Raw genomic sequence first — 26,088 nt, 5'->3', positions numbered from 1 at the left:
TAACAATATAAAAGTCCAGACAGCATTAGCAACATAAAGATTAAAAATTTATGTCCAAATAAAACTATAATGAACATAGGTCAAAGCTAAATGGCAGATACCAAGAAATTTTTTGTGATGCACGATTGATTACAGAAGAAACACAAGGCATCAACACATTTATTAAAGGATATTCAAACATGTTAGCAATCAGGAAAGTAAAACTTGAAATACTAGACACTAATTTTACCCACCAGATAAACAAAAAATAAGAATGGATAATACCTAGTACTGGTTAAGTTACAGTTAAGTGGACTCTTAGAACTTTGTAGGAATATAAATCCATAAAGCTTTATTAATAATTTGACAGCATTGGAATCAAAATATACATACCAGGAATTCTACTAAGGATTTACCATACAGAGGTACTCTTAACACATGCAGAAAACAGTACAAAAATGTTTCTTGTGACATTGTTTGTAATTATGAAAAATTGGAGTTTTAAATGTATATATATTGGGAAGTGTCTAAGTAACTGATGATAATTCCATGGAATATTCTGCACCCATTAGAAAATACAAAGTAAATATGTACATGCATAAAGATCTTTAAGGGAAATAAAGCAAGAGAAAAGAATAATGTGCATAATAGGATCCCATGTTTGTTCCTTAAAAAAAGATCATTTATATAGATGTGCACAAACATATGCCAACCTGTGAATACTGGTTACTGCTGGAGAAGGTGCTGTGGGGGCAAGGGAGGAGGGGTATGAAAGAAGCCCTACAAAATTTAGTCTATGTGTTTTGAACCTTTAATAACAAATATGCATTCCTATACTAGTCGGTCAACTTAAAAAAATACCAACAATTCACAGAGAATGTTAAAAAGACAATCACCTTTTGTTGATAATAATATCTTAGCATTTTCAAGGTCACCATACCTGTTTAAGCTTATTGATGAGAATTATTGGATGTGTGGTGTTTGTTCACAGCCTACGATTTTGCTTTATTTAATGGGATATTTTGCACCCATTTAGGGAATTCTTTCATATTTCTTTATTATTTTCTGTCAACCAACTAAACTTCTTCCTCAGGAAGGACCGCTGGACTCCCCACAACATAGTGTAGTAAAGGAGAGGAACACAATCACAAGCCACTGATTTTTATGCAAGTAAAGGGCACCGGTTCGTTCTATTGAAACCCCCTCCTAAATGGTAGAACTGCCAAGTTCAGTTCTCATTAGTCTTCTATTACCCCTCCCCTTCCCCACCACACACGCATAGCTACATTTCAAAACCCAGATCTTTCATCAAAATTCAAGGTAAACAAGTGACAGTGTTTCTTCTTTTTCCCTCAGTGAACACCTTGCATCACCCTCAGTACTCAGCTTTTTCTTAACTCGCCCAGGGGCTGCAGGCAGTGCCACCCCACAGAATGGGGAAGGGTTTCGGAACTGTAGAAGGGAGCTTCTTAGAAAGCAAGACACCTGTCTGGGACTGGAATTTTGCATACTACTTGGAAGACTAAAATACCTACTTGCTAGGTAGGTAATTTCCTCCTGGCCTTTGAATAAAATCCAAACTCCTTAGCCTGCCCTTTGAGGTTGTGTATATTCTGGTAGATCCTATGACCTCATATCATACCACACCCTGGTTACACTGGCCTTTCTTCTGACCCTCCAACAGAAAGCAGTTCCTCCTCAGGGCTTCTTGCACTCACTTTTCTCTATGCCCAAAACAGTGCTCTCCCCACCATCTTCAGGTGGCTTGTCCTCTGTCTCTTCAAAGTTCAGCTCAAGTATTGCCTCTTGGAGAGGCCCAAACTATTCCTAACTGAATGGATAAAGGTGTTAAATAAGCCAGTCCAAGCAGAACAACTCTGGGAGGGAGTGTGCACCTTGGAGTTTCCTAAGTAGACAGCTCTCCAATCTACTGAACACCTGGAGCTGCCTGGATTGATCTTACTACCTGTAAGGGACTTGCTTTTGACAATAGCAAGAGAGGCAGCAGAGAAAGGCTAGCAGGAAGCAACTTAATGGAGTGTACTTCACCTTCTCCATTTTTGCTTTTAGAGTCTAGAGAGATGGGGTGTGTGTGCATACGTGTGCATCAGAAGGAAATACAGAAGAACAATAAGGTAACTCTTAGAATATCAGAATTCTCTATTTTACTTCCATCCCTGTCTACTTACAAAAAGAAGGAAAGACATGAAATCTTAATTTCTCTGAGATCCAAATGTAATACAGGGAAGAACAGTATATTAGTCATTTCCATGTGTCCATAAAGTTATGAACAGAGCTGGCTAAAATGGGCATCTATAAATTTTTCCTAACTATTATTTAATGGAAATAATAAAGTCAGACAGACACTGTACAAAGTAGTAAGCACAGGAGACAAACCAATGACAACGCATCCTTCTTTGGTAAATCCATAGTTAGAATCTTCAATATAGAATCAACTAAATATACAACTGAAAAAACATATATATCCTTGAAGTCATAAGAAAATACTAGCTGAATTTACCGAATGTTAGACTGGAAGGAACCTAAGAGTCATCTCATCTAACTCCCTTAATTTTGGGGTAACAACAACAACAACAACAACAAAAACAACAACTAAGCCCTAGAAAATGTAAGTCTCACTGAAGAGACAGAGTAATTTCATGGCAGAACTATAAGTAGACTGCTTGGTATCCTTCAATCCTCCAAGCATTTACTGAGTACATAATCATAGTAACATCTCGGCAATGTCTGAAGTGTTTACTCTCATAAAAATCATAAGAATAGTATTATATTTATCATTATTTTTCAGATGAAGCTCACATACTTGCCTAACCTTACACAAAGAATATCCAGGACAGTCAGGATTAAAATCCACAGCAGACATTTCCAATGATAACAACATTAACCACTATGCAATATTGCTTCCCCAAAATTGCTCTAACACTATGGGGACATAAAGATGAGCCAGATAGGACCTTGCCCTCATGGAGATCAGAATCCAGACATATAGGGAAAAAAGTCTCTCAGAATGATAGCAATTAAAACAATAATTCAAGGGGCACCTGGCTGGCTCAGTTGGTTAAGCGTCCGACTTCAGCTCAGGTCATGATCTCGTGGCTTGTGAGTTCAAGCCCCGCGTCGGGCTCTGTGCCTGGGCACAGCTCAGAGGCTGGAGCCTGCTTTGGATTCTGTGTCTCCTCCTCTCTCTGCCCCTCCCATGTTCACGCTCTGTCTCTTTCTGTCTCTCAATAGTAAATAAACGTTAAAAAATTAAAAAAAAAATCTAAAAAATACTATGGATTTACTAAAGATGGACCAATTATTTCCTCTACTGTAGCTCAGTTCATTCCCCTAAGAAATTTACAATCTACATACAGTGGTCTGATTTGTACATAATTAAATCATAATAAAAGGAAGAGTACCACAGGGACTGAACTGTGTCTCCCCCCCAAAATAATGTTGAAGTCCTAACCCTTGGTACCTGTGACCTTATTTATTAGAGTGTCTTTGTATACATAATCAGGTTAAGATGAAGATTTAGGGTGGGCCCCAATCCAATATTATTACCCGTGTCTTCATAAGAGGAAAACATCATATTGAAGGGAGACACATAGGAATCACACAATGTAGCAGAGACAGATTTTGGATTGCTAAGCTTTGTGGGTGCAAGTCAAGGGACACCAGGGATGAAAGGGCACCACCAGAAGCTGTGAAGAGAAAAGGAAGGATTCTGCCCAGAGTCTCAGAGGACACATGGCCCTGATGACACCTTGATTTCAAACTTCTAATTTCTAGAACTGTGAGAGAGAAAAAAAAAAAGTCTGAGTTAAGCGGCTAAGTTTGTGGTAACTTCTCATGGCAGCCCTAGGAAACACATTCACATCCATTCTTCCTTATATTTAAAGAAAGTATAACAATATTAAAAGTGGAATGTGTGGTCAATCTCAAGAGCAGGTGGTTATTCAGCCCCTCCTTGATCTGGGTGTTGATTCAGAACACAGCGAAAGGTCTGTGAAGTGACAAGTATTGACATTTTATACACAAATTCACGACAAGGAATTATGCTGAATTTGGAAACAATGATACTTTCTCTTTAGCCAAGCACTGATCATTCTTTTTTACTAATCACCTGGATGGGGCTGGGAAGAAGGTCGTGAAATGAATTATCTAACCTAAGATAGGTAGACAGCTGGCCTAGTTCCCAAAACAAAAGCCTTGGGAAATTGCCAAGAAGTCCAGACACTAAGTTTCCGGAGGCAGCCAGCTAGGGTTTTTCCCTCCCCACTGATGGAAAAATACAGGAACTACTGCTTCTCTGGACGAACACCTGATCATATGGTCCTGCCAGTGTCAGCCAGAAAGTGGTCCACATCTCTTGTTGAGCAAGGATATGATCTACTTAAGAGTACTGATTTCCAGTGTTGAGCAAGCCTATCAATTACTATATATATATATGCCCATTTGCGCCTCTGACTGCAGAGGAAATTGTTAAGATAAAAGTAAGTGAGGACCAAATAAGGACAGTAGCAATGACTTAGGCTCCAGAAGATCTTGTTTCCTTCCCCAGCTCTGCCACCTACCAGCCTGAGGGCTTTGGGAAAGTCAGTGACAATTTGGGGTACGTTTCTCCATGGACTCATTGCCGAGGGAAATGACACATCATTATGTGGATCAAAATAAATGACATAGGAAATGGAAGAAAGATCTATGAGATTGTAGTCTTACAAGAATTTAAGGGTTTTAAAGTTCCCTAGAGGATGCTAGAATTTGATGCACAACCTACACTCTTCTGATACCATATTTCTAAAAACCACTTTGGTCCACTTCCGTTATACACACCATAGCAGTGAGAACGTAGTATTTCAAACCCAGGGACGCCATCACATCAGCTACAGAGTAAGCTTCAGAGTCCTTCACATAGTTTGTGGCCCCTTCCTCGGCCTGTGTCCAGGACCCTTTCACAGCTGTGTATCCCTGTGTGTGACCTTACACGTACAGTGCTTATGAAAGGAGTAAGGCCAACATTTCGGCTTGAGCTCTTAGGCCCCTGGGCAAGTTACTGAACTGATCTGTGTGCTATTGTCCTCACCTATAAAATGGGACTAGTTATACTGCACATCACCAAGGAAAACACAAGAGTACACAGAACCTAGTATTGTTCAGTAAATGCTTCCTGAAACCATTATTACTCATACTGTTTACTCATATTGGCCCGCCAGCCACCCTGGACTGCTGTGTTCCTTCTATACACATGATTTTTTCCAACTTCTTACCTTTGTTCACAACACATTGTTCACCTGAATCTACCTACACCAGCTCTATCCGTAGAAATCCAACCCATCCTCCCAGGCCCGACTTAAATACCCTATCTTTCACGAAGCGTTGCCCGATGTCCCCAAGCAGATACGAGCATCCAAAACACATTTTTGGGGATCTCTCTTATGATGAATCACATTTCCTCCTCTCCCTTAATAAGTCGTGAGCTCACCTCTCCACCCCCCCTCCCCAGGATAGAATTCTTTCCTCATTCATCTCTGTATCCTTCCAGCTAGCACTTGGAAGAGTGACTTTCTCATAAGAGCTGCTCAGTAAGCATTTGATGAATGCATTCATAACCTGCCCAAAGCTCTGGCAGTTGATTTATTCTCCTGGTGGTTCTTTACTCTGGGCAATGTAGGCATTTGATGAATAATAGTTACTGTGTTTTCAATATCCATGTGTAATTTATGTTTTCTGGATTGTTTCGCTTAATTGTAATGAGTGTGAAATAATTTGGTAGTTTGAAAGGAAAACTTAATATGGTAATAATATACATTTTATACTTTATTTCTGTGCTGGTAAAGTGCCATCAACTGCCATTGAAATACTATACTTTTCAAGGAAAACTTCCACGTTAAATGTACCCATAGACGGTAAGAAGCATCCTAATATCAGAAATGTAAACTGTGGAAAAGATATGCATCAGAATTGAAGAAGTGTAATTAGGGATCCTTTCTCCCAGCATAGACCCCTCAGTGCTCCGAGATGTACACACTTTATAAATTAGACTCACCTAGCCAGTCCTGTAGGGCAGAATGCAGCCTCTCACTTTGTTTCAGACTTCTCTTTTTCTACTTGATTGAACCTCATGTTTTGTCACTTCTGCCTCTAGAATGTCTAACGTCTAACATCTGACCACCTACCTGCCTCTTCCAAGCTCGGGCCCTGGGTCCAGCAGCCTACAACACAACAAAATGGTAGGCAACTGATCTCCCTACGTACAGTCTCCCCCAACCCAACTATTCCTGTCTGACTGTGTCATACCTCAGGCCTACTGAATAAAGTTTACACTTCTTAGCCTGGCATTAAAAATCAGTCAGAATCTAATTCTTACCTAATTTTCCAATCTTAGCTTTTAACCCAAATAAATTTAGAGTTCCCAAGGTGTGAAAGCCTTCCTCCTGAGAATGTACCTAGCGTTGTCATACTTCAGCATCTTTGCTTAAACTCTCCCCTCTTCCTGTGTCTGGGTGGCTCAGTCCATCGAGCATCCAACTTTGGCTCAGGTCGTTATCTCAGTTTGTGAATTTGAGCCCAGCATCGGACTCTGTGTTGATAGCTCAGAGCCTGGAACCTGCGTCATATCTGACATCTCTCCCTCTCTCTGCCCCACTCGTGCTCTGGCTCTTTCTTTAAAAAATAAATAAACATTAAATAATTTTAACTGTCCCCTCTTCCTAAAACCTCCCCCTCATTTCTATTTGTTGAAACTTCCTCCACTGTTAAGAGCTAAGCTCATGTCCTACCTCCTTGGTGAAGTATTCCCTGATGAGAGCAGCCAGCCTATCTCACTACCGCTAAACTCCTATAAAATTTAGTATCTGCCTCATTCACACAGCCCTTGACACATCACCATATATTCTAGTCACTTATGTGAATCGTCATCCTCCTACTATTAGGATGAGAACCTCATTTTATATATATTTATCCCCCTCATGGGCTTAAACCACATATTGGTTTAGTAAAAATTGAATGGATAGATATCAAGTGAGTAAACAAGATTCTTGGAGCAGATAACTCACTTGACCGGATGTCACATGGAGGTTTCTGGAGTGACATGGGGGGAGTCAGAGCCGATGAAAATTACTGAAATTAAGAATTTTACTTCAAGCTATTCCATATGCTCGTTTGACAGGGCACTCAGGAGCGTGATACAGGAACGACTGGCACACTTAAGGATGCCCCTTAAGGCTATTGGTAAAATGGCCACTGTCCCTAACCGATTGGTTTTGTTTTGACCAAGTAGAAAACATGCAGAGTAGAAGGGCTAAAATATTAAATATTCTTGGGGTCACGGAGGGGAAACTCTCAAGTGTATGTCACCACCGAAATACCTGTTGTAGGTTAGCGGTGTCAGAAAAAGATGTCACCAGTTTACAGGAAAGAGAAGAGGAAGGAAAAATATGTCATTTTGTGGAAAGAGAAAAGGAAGCATTTCACGTCTTCCCTGCTGGTGGTTCAACTTCAGCCGACAGGCTCTGTACCGCGGAGGATTTCGGGACCACCCTCCTCGGCAACACTGGAGAAGCATAAAAATGAAGTCTGTAGAAGAGATGCATCTGGAGAGAGACAGTAATTACTGGCCAGGACTGATTAAAATTCTCACTAGGACCTCAGAGAAGCGCTGAGCGTGGCTAAGCAAAGAAAGGAAAGCGTAACTGCTGCTTCCCAGAGCACGTGTGGAGTGAGGAACAAAGACAGGAAAATATATCACTGGCTCCTAGCCACAAGCTAAGAAAGTGAATGAAGGAAAAGCCAGATTGTATCGATCTGTCGCTCCTATCTATGATATGATATTCAACGCCCTAATCAGTGTGTAGGACAACGCTTTCGCTCCCTGTAAGCAGGTTGTTAATATTCCCTAGGTCTTTCTCATGCTGCTGCATTTCATCTCCCTCAATAACAGCAATCACAGGGGCAAAGTTTGTTTGTGTGAAACACTTGTCTCACTCATACACCTGGCAAAAAAAAAAAAAAAAATCCCATACGTGTTACACACTGACACACTGATGTTTCCTTCCCTCTTCACTCCAGAAAACAAACTTAAGGTTTTACTCCCTGAACCAGGGATGACAAGGTAGTTTTTGTTTTTAGTTGTTTTTTTTTTTCTTTCTTTCTTTCTTTTTTTTTTTTTTTTTTTTTTGCCAGGTTGTTGACTCCCACCTTTCCCTGACCTAGAGAGTTGGTTTACTAGCTGGTTTCTCAAGTAGATTTAAAAAAAAAATAAATGCTTTTGAAGTATTCTGTCCAAGATGTAGGGCTCACATGAGCAAAGGTCTTCAAGGCAATTAACTTTGATCTGTTTTCCAATAACTGCTAGCTGATGATGTTACTAAACTTATGCCTTTGAACTTTTGCTAAGGATACAAATTCCGTTCAGGAGTAAATGGGGTGGGCCTGGGTGGCTCAGCCAGTTGAGCATCCAACTTGATTTTGGCTTCGGTCATAATCCGAGAGCCCCACATTGGGCTTTGAGCTGAGTGTGACACCTGTTTAAGGTCCTCTCTCTCTCTCTTCCTCCCTCTGCCCCTCTCCCCCACTCACGTACTCTCTCTCTCTCTCTCTCTCTCTCTCAAATATAATAATCAGTTATACCATTATAGATTTGTCACTGTCCACTGTATCCCTTGCTTGCTGTTTGCTATCCTTTGCTTAATGGTTTTGCTTCTGGAAAATGGTTCACTCTCCCAAACAAATGGAAAGCCAAACCATCTAAATCAATGAACTCCCTAGGAAAAACAGCGTACTTGAAAATGCTGGCAGTGTTGGGGCGCCTGGGTGGCGCAGTCGGTTAAGCGTCCGACTTCAGCCAGGTCACGATCTCGCGGTCTGTGAGTTCGAGCCCCGCGTCAGGCTCTGGGCTGATGGCTCGGAGGCTGGAGCCTGTTTCCGATTCTGTGTCTCCCTCTCTCTCTGCCCCTCCCCCGTTCATGCTCTGTCTCTCTCTGTCCCAAAAATAAAAATAAAAAACGTTGAAAAAAAATTTAAAAAAAAAAAAAAGAAAATGCTGGCAGTGTTTAGGGACACGCTAGTCTGTAATATGACTTTTGTCATTTGCAAGTGAACCACCATGGCTTAGTGTAAATTTCCCTTTTTCTCCACTTTTTAAATGTGATTTCCCTGAAGGCAGGAATCATGTCATGAAAACTATGGACTAAATGGGATCTTTTTTTTTTTTTTTCAATATATCAAGTTTATTGTCAAATTGGTTTCCATCCAACACCCAGTGGTCATCCCAAAAAGTGCCCTCCTCAATACCCATCACCCACCCTCTCTTCCCTCCCACCCCCCATCAACCCTCAGTTTGTTCTCAGTTGGACTAAATGGGATCTTGAAGATCATCTAGTCCTGCTTACCAAACCCTGAGGCCCTCTTTGTCATTCCCCAGGTAAGCAGTAGTTAATTATTTACTTAATTCCGTGGGTGCTTGAAGGATTTAGGTACAGAGAGGAATGCAGTTGTGTGTTATTTTGCTTTTAACTACTGGTAGTTTGTTAGTAATAGTTTTGTAATTGTCTGTCTTTTTCTTTTCCTTATTCCTCCACTTTTTTACAAAAACGCTGACAAGGTTTGCAAAGAAACACAAAATTGGCATGCAAACAAGGTTTGAGAAAAAGCAGGGCAGGCTGAGAGGAAACCAGCGGTCTCCCCAGAAGAAAGTGTACTTGGAAAAGTGTAATTTTTCTATTTACATTCCTTTTTTTTTTACAGCTGTTTTTTGAAAACGCCAAGAATAAACAAGATACAATGGGCTTTGTAAAGGGAAGGAAAAGAAAATAAGCGCTGCACCCAAATGCCAACATCACAGATTGAATAGAATTGTCCCAGGTTTTATGACTGTTTCATCCCTAGCTTGAAAAATACTGTATATTTTTTGTCACCAAGGCTAATTTCATATACTTTGTACGTTTCTCCTGTATTCCTGGTAGATGAGAAGCCTTCATAAAGTTTGAGATGGGGGGACCTTAGAAATAACTCAATACAATGCCTTCATTTTACTGATGGGGACAGTCTGAACCAAAGAGGTGAAGCCACTTGCCTGGAGAGACATGGAACCCTGGAGTAGCTGCGGAGTAAGGCATGGGACTTCCACTTCCCACACCAATGCTCCTTCTGCCAAACCACACCACCTTTTACTAGAAGATCATCATTAGAACCTACTTTGCCTTTTTCTTTTCTTTCCGCATAACTCCAGGCTACTAGACTTTCAATCATTTTTATGATCTTTCAACTAACCAGTAAGATTTTGGCATGGCGTAAGATCACAGGTAACTTTTCAATAAAATATAAAACCATCAGTTCATTTGCCCATAATGGCATCTATTGTTCTAGCTCTCTAGCTTTACTAGTTTTCTGTTCCTCTTAATAAAAATAGTCCTTTGCTGCTATTTTCTGTTTGAAAACCAAACTCTCATACATATTTCTGGTTTTTGCTCTTTTCCTACTCCTTTTCATGTGCTACAGATCAGACTGCTAAGATTTCTGAAGCCTGACACAAGAATCGCTTAGTGCTCAATCCCGCTGCCTTACTGCCTGTCATCCGTCCATCAATTCAAAAATGAATATGTAGGAATGTATTTCACAGTCTTGGCAGGACAAATTTTTTAAAGACTCTGACTGATTTACAACATTTAACCAAATTGCTAGAAATATACCCTGACAAAAAATAACCCTCAATACTAAAACATAATTATAGGAAAGAAAAAATAAATTCTTTCTTCAGGTACCTGGAAAAAAGTCTGAGTTATAACAACACCGAATGAATTACTGTTTTTTGTTTTGTTTTGTTTGCCTGTTCTTCTAAATTAAATAAACTAAAAAACTTTTTTATGCTTGGCTATTTGAGGTGGGGTAGGAAAGGAGATAGAATATAAATTCAATCATGGTAACTGGCATTTCAATGGAAAACAAGATTAACATATTAAAACAATAAAAATCCATTGTACTGGGGCGCCTGGGTGGCGCAGTCGGTTAAGCGTCCGACTTCAGCCAGGTCACGATCTCGCGGTCCATGGGTTCGAGCCCCGCGTCGGGCTCTGGGCGGATGGCTCAGAGCCTGGAGCCTGTTTCCGATTCTGTGTCTCCCTCTCTCTCTGCCCCTCCCCTGTTCATGCTATGTCTCTCTCTGTCCCAAAAATAAATAAAAAAACCTTGAAAAAAAAAATTAAAAAAAAAAAAATCCATTGTACTAACTACGTACAGTGGGTTAGCATGCCCTTCTTCCATGAGAAAGAAAGATACTATGCATATGAAAGGGGTCTCACATCCTAATAAATATTCTCTCTGCTAAGCCCTTGGTGTCTCAGGTGGAAAACTGGGAAATGCAAACTCAATTTAATACACAAATAATAAAGTTTAAAAAACACACATGCACACTGCCACAGGGTTTTTGTTCAATATGAGTCTACGTAAGAATAAGAACTTGGGGGTAGTCATTCCAAAAATGTTCCAAGTGTGCTGCTTAGAAAATTATGCCTTCTTACCTCTGGAAGAATAAAATGGAAAGAAAGAAAAAGAAGGCAGAACGTAAGGAGAAAGAGGAGGAAAATAGGAAACAAAGAAGAATAAGAAGGAAAGCAGCAGGAGGAGGAAAAAGTCAGACTCTTCCTGAGTTAGGGGAAGACTCTCACAGAGAGAGGAAGATAGTTCTGTTTGCACCCAGATCTTGTTCAACTTTATAATTCTTGTCTTTCTACCCAACTGTCTTTTCTAATCACCATTCTGTCCACACTAAAGGTTCATCTAGAATCACAAAATTTAAAAGATATGATTAGAGTAAAAAAGTCCGTGGGACAATCCCCTTCCTCTGCTACATTTGACACACAAGGAAACTTAGGTAGAGACAGGGTATTAGATTTGCCCAAGAACACAAAACATTATTCTAAATAAACTAGAAGAGATAAATTCATTCCAAAACAAATTTACTCAGGGTAAGGGGTGGTAAGAGTGGTCTTTTATATCAGTTTAATAGTAAGTTACACCTGCGTATGAAAACACTCAAATTGGAGGATTAAAATGTCCTTTGTGAAAAACGGGTCACAGGAGTATCTTTTCCTGGTCCCTGAGTTTCTTAACTAGAAGAGCCTGAGTTGAACTGGTTGGCGAAAAGCAAACTTTGGCCCACTCAGTTTAGTTCATATAAAAAAACTTAAATATGGAGACTAGTGATCGAAGCAAAGAAAGTCCCAAGTTTAGCATGTCATAAGTTATGGATATTTGGAAGAAGATGCAGAGAAGAAATCAGGAAGAAGCTAAGAGTTGAATGACACGGTTTGGATAAAACACAAAGGCTGACCTGATAATTAGTCTGTTGATTAACTACAAGAGGACAAGACTTGATGTCCAGACAAGAGCAACCCAGTTATTACTACTCTTCAAATGACTACTTGAGGTGACATTTTCCAGAAAAGAAAGACCATTCAACATTAGCATGTACTGTCAAGGAATTTGTGGAGTGTCTTTTTTTGGAGTTTTACAAAGTTAGGCAAGACTTCTAGGGAAGAGAGTTGGATGAAATCCAGTCGTTACAGATGAGAACTGAGCATCCTTAAGTACCCATCTAGCCCTAACAAGTCAAGCAAAGGATCAAGAATGTAAAATAAGGTGGGGGGGTGGTGCCTGGGTGGCTCAATTGTTAAGTGTCCAACTTTGGCTCAGGTCATAATCACGTGGTTCCTGGGTTCGAGCCCTGCGTTGGGTTCTATGCTGATGGCTTAGAGCCTGGAGCCTGCTTTGTATCTCCCTTTCTCTCTGCCCCTCTACCACTCGTGCTCTGTCTCTCTCTGTCTCTCAGAAATAAATAAAATTTTTAATTTTTTTTGGAAAAAGAATGTAAAATGAGGAAAAATATTGTATTCTCTTTTAAAAGTAAAAAACAGGTAAAAAAAGGAAATGACCTTAGTCTATCTCCTAGCATTTGCAGAAGAAACACATTGTTTGCATCTACAAGGACTGAAAGACACTGTCAAAAATTATCAGTTTGTGGGGTGACGGTTCCTGCCAGAGTAACCTAATTGTCTTTGACTCACTTTTAATCTGGGTGGATGTGGTGAGAATGGCTGATGTTGCTTAACAGCATTTAGTGTTGGTGTTAAATATAGAAAATTCACAAAAAAGATTCTTATCTACAGAGGAGTGGAAAACATTGTTATACATGATGAAACAGTAAGACAGAGAGGAAGGTGGGAAATGTCCCCCTTCCTGTCACATAGTTTATCTGTGAACAAAGTTCCCTCTGGCTTCAAAAAAAAAAAAAAAAAAAAAAAAAAAACCTGTGCTCAAGAGAAATAGGTAAATGTGTGGTCGGGACTGAAAAAGCAAGTCCAATATGAATAACATTACCCCCAAGTAAGTATACATTACCTGAAGTAATGATGGAAAATGATGCACTATTCAAAACTGAAAACAGGATAACTAATTATTACAAGGTACAAAGAGAGTCAATTCTGAAAGTGATACCTTTTAATATGAGAGAAGGAAGATTTGGAACAACAAATCACAAAAACAGCTTTTCTTTAAAATAGCAGTTTTATGACTTTACTGTACAATTTTCTGTGACCCTAACCCTCAGTCTAGCTTACACATTAGTTGGATCTTATTAATCTAGTTGAAGATGGAAATACACACTGGTGGTCTCACTTCTCATAAACATACCACACAATAGAGCAATAGAGTCACCTCTAAAAAGATAAAGAAAATAAAGGCATATATATATATATATATATATATATATACACACACACATATATATATACACACACATATATATATACATATGTATACATATACATATATATACATATATACATATATATATATATATATGTATATATATGTATATATATATATGTCTCCTCTGTATTAGGAGTTTGTTGTTAGACTTGACAAATTCTAACACGCTAACACTTAAGTGCAGTCACTGTGCATCCAGTGTTTGAGAAAACTGTCCTATTGTCTTTCAACAATTATATCTCTTAAGCATCCTTTATTAAATCATATTTAAAATGTCTGACTTGGAATATATAATCAAAGTAATACAAAAACAAACCAATCATACACATTTCACCACACTCGCTTTATACGCTTTATATAGAGAAAAACTCGAGTTGATGGTCTGGATTAAATTTAACTTTTCCCCCAGAATCTGTGAAAATTCAATTCAAAACAACAACCTTTAGCAAAATCCCACTATATATCTGGCTCTAAGCTAAGGAAAAGCAATGCTGAATTTTGTAAAACATTGTCTCTGCCCAGAATGAGCCTACAGTCTAGTAAGAGATCAACGTACCCACTTCCATAGAATAAAAGACAGAAAATGGTACAAAGGATTTCAAGAAGACAGAACTGAGAGACTGATTTCTTCTTGGGATGGGGCAGGAGTTCTCTTTAAAGGAGGAAGATAAATTTAGAGATACTAGTATAATTTCAATAGTTAGATACAGTGGTTATGGAAGACTCAACATTTCACATAGGGATGAGGGTCCAAAGGGAGTCATCAAGAGGAGAAAACAGAGAGAGAACTGATCAGAGACTGGTAACAAGGCTGGTGTTTCAGGAGTGTGGGCTGCTTAGTAAGAGACAGCTACCAAGCACCTTACAGGGACTGAATGGGTAAGGGCTCTTATCTACTATGCTAAATACTTTGGACTTGATTCAATAATCAAAGGGGAATCACTCATTTTTTTGAGCAGAGGTATAAGTCAACTAAGTGGAAATTTTAGGGAAATTGACTTGATCGTAAGATAATTGGAGGGAAAAGAGCTAAAGGCCAGTTAGACTAATGTCATAATCTTAGAAATAGGCAATAAAGGCTTGAACCAGAGTAGTGTCCATTCGGGAAAATGGGAAAGAGGAGAAGCCAGAAGTACAGAAGTATAGGAATAGGACTTACATAGTGACTCTTAGGTACAAGGCACAATGGGAGTGCAAGTTGAACTCTGAGCCATACTGAGGATGATGATACCTTGGGCAGGAATGGCAAGGAACCTAATGATTTCGCTCCACTGTTGGACTCCATTTTCACTGCCACTTCTGTAGCCAAGCTCCTACAGTGCTCAACCTCTGAGGTCCAAAAATCAAACTGCATTGGAAAATCTAATCCTCTCCTTATCCCATGCTACAGAATTCATTTGTAATGGCAGGTCAACAATTGTTGAGATTGTGTAGTTTTCTAAAAACAGTAATTCTGAAAGCCGCACTAAATGGGTATCTTGAACTCAGCTAGATAATCAGAGTCTGACCATCCCTTCAGACTAATGTCCAATCAGAGAATCTGACCTGAGCATCCAAAGACTGTAATGGAATTTGTTTCAGTTGCTTCCTCTTCCTGTATGAGACAACTCTCACTGGGTACCAAGAAGTCATACTCTACTAGTGAATCTTATCAGTAGAGGAAGAACGTGGCCTTTAATGACCTATTCAAGAGTAATGTTTTATTAAAGTAGTTTAAATGTTAAAAATAATAATGAACTAAAGGGTAAATGAACCCAAACAATACATATGGGTGGAGAAGCCAATGTAGGCAAACATGACAGAAAGCTCCTACGGGTCACTGAGAAACATTTAGCCAAAGATATTGTCCTTGTGTCTCTGTTCGGTTTTTTCTAAATGCACTTAAATATGAACACAAGCTCTTTTAAAATTGTATCTCTGGTTCTAAGCTCTTGTAAGCACATCATCACGGAACCTTAATGATCGTATGGTCTCCCTCTATTGAGGCCAAACTAGGAGGAAGAGTAGAGCCCCTGGAGCTTGAATTTCCCCAGTTAAAACCCCCACAAGGGAGGCAACGAGTATGTGTACTGCAGGTGTACATGTGAATGTGGAAGGAGGTGGGGGAAAGATTATTCCCAGGGGCCAGGCTGGTCTGATTTGGGGTTATTGGTTTGAGTGATGTGACACCAAGAGACGACAAACGCGTCAATGTCCAGTGAGCAGAGGTGATGGAGAGCTGACTGAGGAAACCACGTGTGAGAGGATGAAGGGCAGGACAGAGGAGAAGATACACAAACAGAAGCGACAAAATAAGATGTAATAGGAATGGGTTTTGAAACAAATTCTGTGAACAGGGACTTCCCTCGTGTTTCCACATCTCCCTGTGCATAGCCCATCCCGCTTTGCTTGTTCGGGAGATGTGTTCTTTGATGCCAGACCTCAGCGGGTGTTAGAGACTTAATGTCGGTACAGAAGGCCCACAGAGATACCATTGTGTCAAAGCTTTTCTCTCATAGGCACCTATAATAATTTTTGCCATGAAATCTAAGAGCCAACAGGATGCAGCCTGGACACTTGGCCCTCACCTTTTCTACCCCAGGCTTTCACTTCCGTACTCACGTAACCACTGCCAAACCATTACTCGGGCTCTTGAGTCATCCAGGTGAGTTTCACTAGGATGGGGCAGGGCTTTATGCACCGACTATGGTCCCTAGAGGATGCAGTTTTCAGCACACCTGCTCACATGAAACTCAGCACGGCATTCGTCCCAGTTTCTCCTGCACAGTCAAATGGTACTTTTCACACACCTTTTTGGCAAAGAAAACAGCTCAAATGCATCTGCGGTTACCCCAGGGGAATCATTTTATAAGAACCTTTTCTTTTTAAATATAATTTATTGTCAAGTTAGCTAACATACAATGTGTGCTCTTGGTTTCAGGGGTAGATTCCCGTGATTCATCGTATAAGCACCTTTTCTAGCAACCACTAACCATCGTCTCTGGTGAGATTTTATACCTGAATCTTCTTTCTGAGATGATGGGTAGCATCCTCATGAGAATGAGCCATCCCCCCTCTTCCCTTGTTAGCCCAGTTCAGAAGTGCAAAGAACTTCTACCTGTTCCTCCTCCTAACCAGGATTCAACAATTGAATTTCCTGGACATTGATTCATCATCTACTATGTACAAAGCTATGAGATGAAGTTCTGGAACATAGAGGGATGAGCCTAACATGAAAAGCTACTTGGGGGATAACTGTATTTTATAAAGATGACCTCATAGGTATCCCATAGGCTTTCCTTACATTGTGATTTTTGAGAGACAGGATATACAACATTCTATTCCCTTGAGTCTAGATAAGGCTGTGGCTACTGCAGAAATATGCTATGTGACATCCAAGGTTAAGTTATTAAAAAAAAAGAAAAGGAGTTTCTATCCTGTTCCCTTGAGATGCACGCAACCCAGCCACCATGCTCTGAGGAAGCCAAGTAGGTCCATGGAAAGACCATGTGTGGGTGTCCCAGCCACCATGTTACTTGAAGTTCCAACAGACAGCCAGCATCAAACACCCACATAAGAGCAACTGAGCCTTCCCATGATTCTAGCCCTACCTCTGAGCCACCCCCACCGATACTGAATGGAGCAAAGATTATGTTCCCCTTGGGCCTTGCTCAAATTGTTGATATGTGAGTAAAAAAAAAAAAAAGAAAAGAAAAAGAAGAAGAAGCATTTATTTTAACCTCTGAGTCTTAGGATCACTTGTTACTTAATGATAGATAACCAGAACCATCATGCATAGCATGATGTCCTCAGAGAGCTCACAGTCGATTTAGGGAAATAAGCATGTTCACAAATGACTATGATATGTCAAGGTATAACACAATTACCTTAGGAGATCCACAAATGAAACTGAATATGCGTGTGTATGCATGTATATCTGGGCTTATGCATAGGCAACTCTGAATACATTAAAAATTCATACCAGTTACCTCTGTGGAGTAGTCTTTGGGGGTAAGGGAAGGAAGACTTCTTTTTGTCTACCTCCTTGTATGTTTTAAGCTTCACCCTATATATGGACTTACTTCCGTAACCACAGAAACTGTTTAAATGTCTAAAATAATGATAAAATAAGTTGAAGGAAAAAGCTAGACTTTTGCTGCAAGCACCTTACGGGGACAGAATGCAATGAAGCCATTGGGAAGAGCTGCCTCTTCTCTCTCTATGCCTCTGTTTTCACATCTGTAGAAAATAGGACCAGCCGGGGCGCCTGGGTGGCGCAGTCGGTTAAGCGTCCGACTTCAGCCAGGTCACGATCTCGCGGTCCGTGAGTTCCAGCCCCGCGTCGGGCTCTGGGCTGATGGCTCGGAGCCTGGAGCCTGCTTCCGATTCTGTGTCTCCCTCTCTCTCTGACCCTCCCCCATTCATGCTCTGTCTCTCTGTCTCAAAAATAAATAAACGTTAAAAAAATTTAAAAAAAAAAGAAAATAGGACCAGCCTCAGAGGGTTCTGTGAAAATTTAAATGCTGTATGAGCACCCAACACCGGTAAGCACTCAACAAATAGAAATGAAAAGATCTAAGAGATCCTGAACTGCTGAGTGTTGCCATGGCACGCAGACAGAGGGTCCCAAGTCACAGAATCAGACTGTTGCTTTAGGAACAAAGACATTGTCTCTCCTACTGAGAGTAGAGGATAAAACGGAAGCAGCCCTGTTAGGTGTCATTACAAGAGACAGTGTATGATGGCAGTGATTATAATGTGAAAACTTCTGCAAATGCTACACGGACCTACTCGTTTTCCAAAATGTGAAGAGACCACTAAGAGAAAACTTTCTATCCCAGTTCCCCATTCTGCTTCCCCTTTCATGATTTTCATTGGGTGTAACAAGTTGTCTGCGTCTTACAGATGACTGCCATCCACAGGCGGCAAGGTCAGTGTTTACAGTACTTTTGCATCTAGTGTTCAGCTTTTCCCTGTGTCTTGAGAAACTAGGCGTTGTCTCAGCTACATCAGGGGAACACTGATCTTTTCATTTGTTCTCATACATAGTTTCCCCATTCAAGTTATATAGGTCACCCAAAAGATAGGGAGGGATAAGTTAACTTCTTCGTCGTCAAAGTGCCCCACGTTCTAAAACGTTGGTGACAACATGATCTATTTCTAGAGGTATGAAGGTTTGGAGCACTCTAAAAGAAATGGAGAAGGTGAAGCCAGCCAGCCATGAGATTACGTGATGGGTGAGTATAACCATAGTATTTTCATAATTGGCAATGAGTTATCTTAAGTGTTGTATGTTTCAGGGCAATGGCATCATCACCATGCTTGCAAAGTCAAATGAGTAACGAGCAGTTCCTCTCTGACTCAGAAATTTCTGTTGTTTCCTGTTTGATTTAACTTCCCCAAGTATCTTAGAAACAGATAAAATATTGCTTCAACTTCTTCAAGGTGACCAGACTTGATATTTTTTTCTTATGGACCAGGTGTTTCACCTCCTCCAAGCTTCTGGCACGTCAGGAACCGTGTTGTATCTCCATTTCCCTTTCCTTAACTTAGCCGTGAAGCCAGCCTCTCAAATGCAAGAGAACTCTCTATGCTCACAATGAATTAAGCAACAACAAAAATAGCAAAAGAAGAGACATCATGCTAAATGTGGTCAAGAGCCAACTTGTTCAATTTTGCGAAAATTTAGCCACTTGAAATCCCTTTTTAAACAGGGATAAAATTAAATAAACCAAGAGAATGACTAAGTAACAAACAAATCTTGCTGATTCCATCACTGCATAACGCATATGAGGAAATGTCTGTGTGAACTGAGATGAATACGAAGAGTACACCGTACAAACTATGTACCCAGAGTTCCCTCTCATACCTTGGGTGGAATTGGACAGGGGCACGAAGCATCCCTAATTAGCTCTATAGGAGCTTGTCTTGACGGGGACAAACACCACCTACAAAGGTTCCGTGGCGACGCTTAGCTGGGACTTCTGAAAGATGGTTCAGGTCTCTAGCAAAAATAGTAATAGTAACAACTGGACACAAGATTTATGTGATATGGCAGTCATCCCAGCCCTCCTCCAGACCATTTTCCCCTACTTTTCATTGTCACTGCTGGTGGCAACATTCTGGAAAGAAAGTGAAAGGAAGGCCATGTTCAGATAACAATGAGTCAATGATTCTTTTATACCTTTTAAGTACCCTTTTATCATAAGTCTTTGGCACAAGAGGTACCTCAACAAGAAGGCACTCAGTGGAATATGAATAAGGTCTGACGATCTTATGTATAACTTGTGACTATAGTTGAGAACACTGTATTATATCATTGAAATTTTCCAGGAGAGTAGAACTTAAATGAAAAAATAAAAGGGTGAGGTGATGGATGTGATAATTATCTAATGAAGCAAATCCTTTCACAATGTCAAAATCATTGTGTTGTACACTTTAAATATCTTACAGGGGTACCTGGGTGGGTGGCTCAGTTGGTTAAGCATCTGTCTCTTGATTTCGGGTCAGGTCGTGATCTCATGACATCAAGCCCCTCATGGGGCTCCGTACTGACAGCACGGAATCTGCTTGGCATTCTCTCTCTCCCTATCTCTCTGCTCCTCCCCCACTCACATGCTCTCTTTCTCTCTCTCAAAATAAATAAATAAACTTTCAAAGAGTAAAACTAGGGGCGCCTGGGTGGCTCAGTCGGTTAAGCGGCTGATTTCAGCTCAGGTCATGACCTCACGGTTGGTGGGTTTGAGCCCCGCGTTGGGCTCTGTGCTGACAGCTCGGAGCCTGAAGCCTGCTTTGGATTCTGTCTCCCTCTGTCTCTGCCCCTCCCCCACTTATGCTCCATTTCTCTAAAAAATAAACAAAAAAAATTTTTTAATAAAAAAATAAATAAATACCTTACAATTTTGTCAATTATATTCAATAAAGTTGGAGTGCAGAGAAAGGTGTCTACTGAGGTTGACATTACTTCAAAACAAGAATCAGAGCCCCACTAACGCATGGCATGTGGCTAAATGCACCTTCTATTCTTAGCTGCCCAGGCCATGCCTTTCTCCACCACTAAAAGTGCCTCCTCGATGGTCTAATTAGAACCAATTTGACACCTGCTCTATCTTCAACCCCTCTAAGTAAGAGATTTCTATACTTTCTTAGCCACCTGTCAAAGTGCACATAGGCACAACAGCCCCTCCAGTAGCATGGAAAAAAATTTTAATTAGTTTCTCGTGTTCTTTCTCAGTTTATGTGTTCTTACAGTAAGTAAACCCACATTATAAAGGTGGGTTTTTTTTAGATAATAAAAGTTTTAGAGCATGTCAAAGAGTCTGTAGATTTACAGGGTTACCTAGGAATTACTGATGTCAACAATATTGATCTGGTAATCCAGACAACACTTTCCCCTATCCCCAAGAGGAGTGGTTTCAACTACAGTAACTCCGATCATTTTTTTGGCCAAGAAATAACATATCTAAGCCCCTAACGACCAACACGCAGCAGACAGTACAAAACAGAAACAAAACAGAAAACTAATGCCGGGTGACACTGCTGGTCTGGGGTGGGCTACTCAGGGCTCCTTGCTGATTGCTGACTCTGGGGTCTTCCAGATTGTGTTATTCCTCTAACAAGGCCTACTTGCCCCCAAGAAGGCCGTTTGTTTGCCTTGTATTATGAAGTACATGTTTACATCCCCACCCCTACCACATTTATGTATTGAAACCCTAACACCCAGTGTGTTAGTATTTGGTGATTAGGCCTTTGGGAGGTAATTATGGCATAAGGGTGGGGCCCTGATGATGGGATTAGTGCCTTTCTAAGAAAAGACAAGTGAGCTTGCCTGTCTCTGATCTTTTTTTTTTTTTTTTTAATTTTTCTTTTGATGTTTTATTTATTTTGGGGAGGAAGACAGAGTTGCAGCAGGTGAGGAGCAAAGAGAGAGGGAGACACAGAATCCGAAGCAGGCTTCAGGCTCCAAGCTGTCAGCACAGAGCCTGAAGCGGGGCTTGAACCCACGAACCGCGAGATCACGACCTGAGCCAAAGTTGGACGCTTAACCGGCTGAGCCACCCAGGCGCCCTGTTGTCTTCTCATCATATGACACACAGCAAAATAGAATCGGGCTCTCAGCAGAACCCAATCACGTTGGTACCGTGATCTTGGGCATCTGAGTCCTGTGAACTGGGAGACATAAATGTTTGCTGTTGAAGTCACCCAGTCTGTGGTATTTTGTTATAGAAGCCCAAGACTAAAATCCCTTGAAACCTGTGGTAACTGACACAGCCACCAGTCCCACCGGGCTCTTCTGGGCATGTTGCTCCCAGTGTGTCACAGGCCAGGAAGCGCTGCTGGGGCACAAGGGCCTTCTGAACCTCAGGGATTATCAACAGAGCTCAGTAGCAATGTGGTGTTCCCTATTGTATATGAATTTTTAATATGTCCCATAAGCTGAGAACAGTGGCCCAAAGCTTTTTACACTCCCTGTGCCTCCAGGTAACCTCACCTGCAAAATGAAGATAATGCATCTGTTTTTGCAGGATTGTTCTGGAGATAGCAAACGATGCTTTGAACGGTGCCTACAATATTGTCACTCAACAAAAACAACAACGCCAAGCTGTAGTAGAGGTAGCATCAGCCGCACAAGTAGTATCATTTCAGCCTTGCCCAGACAGATCCTCTCTAGTGGGGTTATTCACAAGGTGGGTCCATTCTCAGAGGTCACTCTGGGGCTCGAGCCAGCCTCCAGGAAAGTTAGATCTGCAGTCAAACCCCAGACGGGCCTTTGGATCCAACACAGCACATTGAGAATTTTGTCCACAAAAAGAAGTAAACCATTTATGTATTTTTGTCTTTAATGTGTATTAAGTAACACTGAGAGAATGCCCCCAAATGTTAACAAACCAGAACACTACCCAAACTAGAGATTAATGACTGTTGTTTCCCCAGAGCCTGGCCAAGCTTGCTTTGGGCGATTTACTGCCCTATCATCCTGGTGCTTCTGGAATCCCAGTGTGTGCCCGTGTCACATGCATCATGCAGATGCCTCCCATGGAGGAGGGATCTGGAAGCACCAGACAGCTTTGCCACTCTTCTTCAGGCTCTAGATTGCTTCTCCAGGAAATTTCCCCTCTCCAAAAACTATTCTCAATGTCCCTCTTGTGTACTTATGTTCCCACAGCATGGGGGATTTTTCTTACCACCCCACATCATTCATTGGCTTTTTCTCTTCTGTATTTCCCAACAGGTTGTAAGCTGCCTCAGGGCAGGGTCTTAACCCTTTTTCACTTGTATCTCTAGCACCTACCAGAGTGCCCGGTGATAGGTGCTCACTTTGCATTTGCTAAATGAATTACTGAATACTAGAGGTAGAAGCAGTGGCGGGCAGGGTTGACATGCGAAGCTACTAACAACGTCAGGATTTCCAACAGGAAACAGAGGGGCTTTATGTGGCATGGAAGTCTGAAATGGCTCCACACTTCTAAAGAGCTTTAGTGACTCGATGGGCATTTGAAACTACCTGTGGACATGCTGGTTTTAAATTAACACTTTACAACTCTGATTGTGACCTCTGTATTTACAAAACAGCAGCTAAAACCACCACTGTACTACTGGTAGGTATGTCCAAACAGCAGCTAAAACCACCACTGTACTACTGGTAGGTATGTCCTCCCTGAAAGAATGAGCTGGCCCAAGTGACAAGATGTTCCTGTAAAGCGGCAGAATACCATTTGCATCTGAAAATCTGGCACCAGGGGTACTGCGTGAGGTGACAGCCAAAACTGCCTTTAGAGATAAAGTGGAGATGAGAGAGGAGAGGAGGTGACCTTGGAGGAGGTGAATTCATAGGCATCATCTCCTAGACCTCACAGAGCAACCAGTGAAACCATGCACAGGCTATGATGATTCATGCCCTGGGACTGGTGATATCACCTTTTGAAATCCAACAGCCAGAATCTCATATCCTGGGCTGATGGAGAGCCCCATGGGATCTTACTAAGAGAGAGGAAAGAAAATGTTCTTCTCTATATAAAACAGTTCAATGATGACTCAATGGAAAATGCAGCTTTAAATACACCTGATTTCTGTGCAAGTTCATTAAAAGTAATTATGTTCATGGTTGAACCAAACACAGATACCTCCTAAAAAAAACAATGAAAGTAAACAACATTCTTTTCTACCATACCTACATAAATGGCCACTCACTGTGGGCAGGTAGGCAGGCTAGTGCAAGGGAACATAGGAAGAGATCCCAGGTAAGTTGAGGAGACAGAAACTGAGAGGAGAAACTTGAGTGTGGATCAAGGATCCAGGATACTGGATGTTAGAGCCTGATTCCAGAAGGGTTTGATTAGAACCAAGAGGTCAAGATGAGAACCAAAATGTAGGGAAATAAATCCTCCTGGTCTGGCCATGGAGCAGAGCTTACAAGAGATAAATACATCCAACCTCCCAGGGGAGACAAGCATTTGAAGAAAATAATTAGACCTTCAATTTTCTCTAAGACATTTTATAAAGTTCAATTGAAATGAGGGGGGGTGGGCAAATTGGAAAATTCTGTGTATATTCATAGAAAAATGAAAGTAACAGCTAACAGACCAATTACATCTACTTTTGTTGCTGCCCTCCTCCCCAGTTTATAATATAGCAGGGACTGGAAAGTTCAGAGATTTAATAACAGAGAAATGCTAAAGACTGAATTCCAAGACTCATTCCTTTTTTTTTTTTTAATTTCAAGTTTTTATTTAAATTGTAATTAGTAAACATATAGTGTAATATTGTTTTCAGGGGTAGAATTTAGATTTGTATCATCACTTACATGCAACACCCAGTGCTCATCCCAAGTGTCCTTTTTAATACTCATCACCTGTCCACCCCGTCCCCCCTCCCACCTCCCCTCCAGCAACCCTCAGTTTATTCTCCATAGTTAAGAGTCTCTTATGGTTTGCTTCCCGCTCTCTTTGTTTCCCTTCCCCTATGTTTCTATGTCTAGTGTTTCTTAAATTCTACATATGAGTGAAATGATATGGCATTTGTGTTTCTCTGACTTGACTTATTTTGCTTAGCATAATACACTCTAGTTATATCCATGTCATTGTAAATGGCAAGATTTCATTCTTTTCGATGGCTTAGTAATATTCCATTATCTATCTATCTATCATCTATCTATCTATCTATCTATCTATCTATCTCCCCCTTCTTATTTATCCATTCATCAGTTGATGCGTATTTTCACTCTTTCCATAGTTTGGCTATTGTTGATAATGCTGCCGTAAACATGCTGTTGATAATGCTGCATATGCCCCTTCAAATCAGTACTTTTGTATCATTTGGGTAAATACCTAGTAGTACAATTGCTGGGTTGTAGGATAGTTCTATATTTAACATTCTGAGGCACCTCCATATTTTTCTCCAAAGTGACTGCACCAGTTTGCATTTCCATCAACAGCTGTTGTTTCCTGTGTTGTTAATTTTAGCCATGCTGACAGGTGTGAGGTGGTATCTCATCGTGGTTTTGATTTGTATTTCCCTGATGATGAGTGATCTTGAGCATCTTTTCATGTGCCAGACTCATTCCTTTGGAAACATCTTAACCAGACATTTTAGAGGTAACACTGAAAATCTACATGACATCTGTAAAAACATGAATTTGGGCAGAGAACTGGTTTGTTTTAGAAAAACACCAGCTTTTATCAACATATCCCAGGGGATGGACTGGCATCTCTTTTCAAAGTTAGAGACAGAAGCACCCATCCTTGCAGTTTTTCTCTTGACTCCGTTGCTTTGAAGAGGCGGACCAAGAGCATTCATTGTTTCAACATTTTTATTCACTCTAGACTTCCTCCTGGCTCTGCGATCATCTCTGATTTGAGATCATATTTGTGTACCTCTCATCATTTTCAATGATCTGCCCCTCTTCCTTTGTCTCTATTTTGCCCCCATACTTCTTCTTTTGTTTGTTTAAAATAACTTTCCACCCATTCTTGTCTCTGTTTTAAGGCAGCCTGTAAGAGATAGAAATCCCCACCACTACCTGTAACCATGAGGAACATATGTCATGATCTTTCAAGTCCTTTTTTGTTGTTATTTTTAACTGGACGCATAAATAATTGCATATCCTCTCTTGCTACACTTAACCATGTTCTCTACTCACTAAGAACTACTCACAACATGATTTTAATTGTAGTGAGATGGTCCACTCTATAGCCATGCCGTATTTTCCAGTTATTACCAACTCATCCAACTTTATTAAATATTAAGTAGTTTCTAACATTTCACTATTAGAAATAATGATGTGATGAAAACTTGAACATAAATAGTTGTCCACGTAACCATTTTCAGAGGATAAATCCTTATATAAAAATATTGGTTTGA

General features: G+C 40.6%; 1 protein-coding gene and 2 long non-coding RNA genes across 5 annotated transcripts in view; 2 read left to right on the top strand and 1 right to left on the bottom strand.

Moving 5' to 3' along the window:
* CYTIP (cytohesin 1 interacting protein) overlaps positions 1 to 26,088 on the bottom strand; it is a 78,527-nt gene that overhangs the window by 42,127 nt on the left and 10,312 nt on the right. The window lies entirely within an intron of this gene.
* LOC131503664 (uncharacterized) lies at positions 1,384 to 10,555 on the top strand. Its single transcript, XR_009257517.1, has 4 exons — positions 1,384 to 1,521; positions 2,050 to 2,114; positions 6,131 to 6,215; positions 9,730 to 10,555. It is a non-coding gene; the product is annotated as an uncharacterized LOC131503664 (long non-coding RNA).
* LOC131503663 (uncharacterized) lies at positions 18,553 to 24,867 on the top strand. Of its 2 annotated transcripts, none has more exons than XR_009257516.1 (3): positions 18,553 to 18,658; positions 18,893 to 18,965; positions 19,209 to 21,606. It is a non-coding gene; the product is annotated as an uncharacterized LOC131503663 (long non-coding RNA). The 2 variants fall into 2 exon arrangements; XR_009257515.1 differs by lacking the exons at positions 18,553 to 18,658; positions 19,209 to 21,606 and adding exons at positions 21,625 to 23,331; positions 23,376 to 24,867 and having other exon boundaries at positions 18,689 to 18,965.

The sequence above is a fragment of the Neofelis nebulosa genome, chromosome 2 (assembly GCF_028018385.1).
Source record: "Neofelis nebulosa isolate mNeoNeb1 chromosome 2, mNeoNeb1.pri, whole genome shotgun sequence".
Lineage (NCBI taxonomy): Eukaryota > Metazoa > Chordata > Mammalia > Carnivora > Felidae > Neofelis > Neofelis nebulosa.
Note: the sequence above shows the minus strand (reverse complement) of the source record. Positions and strands in the feature narration are given on the sequence as shown.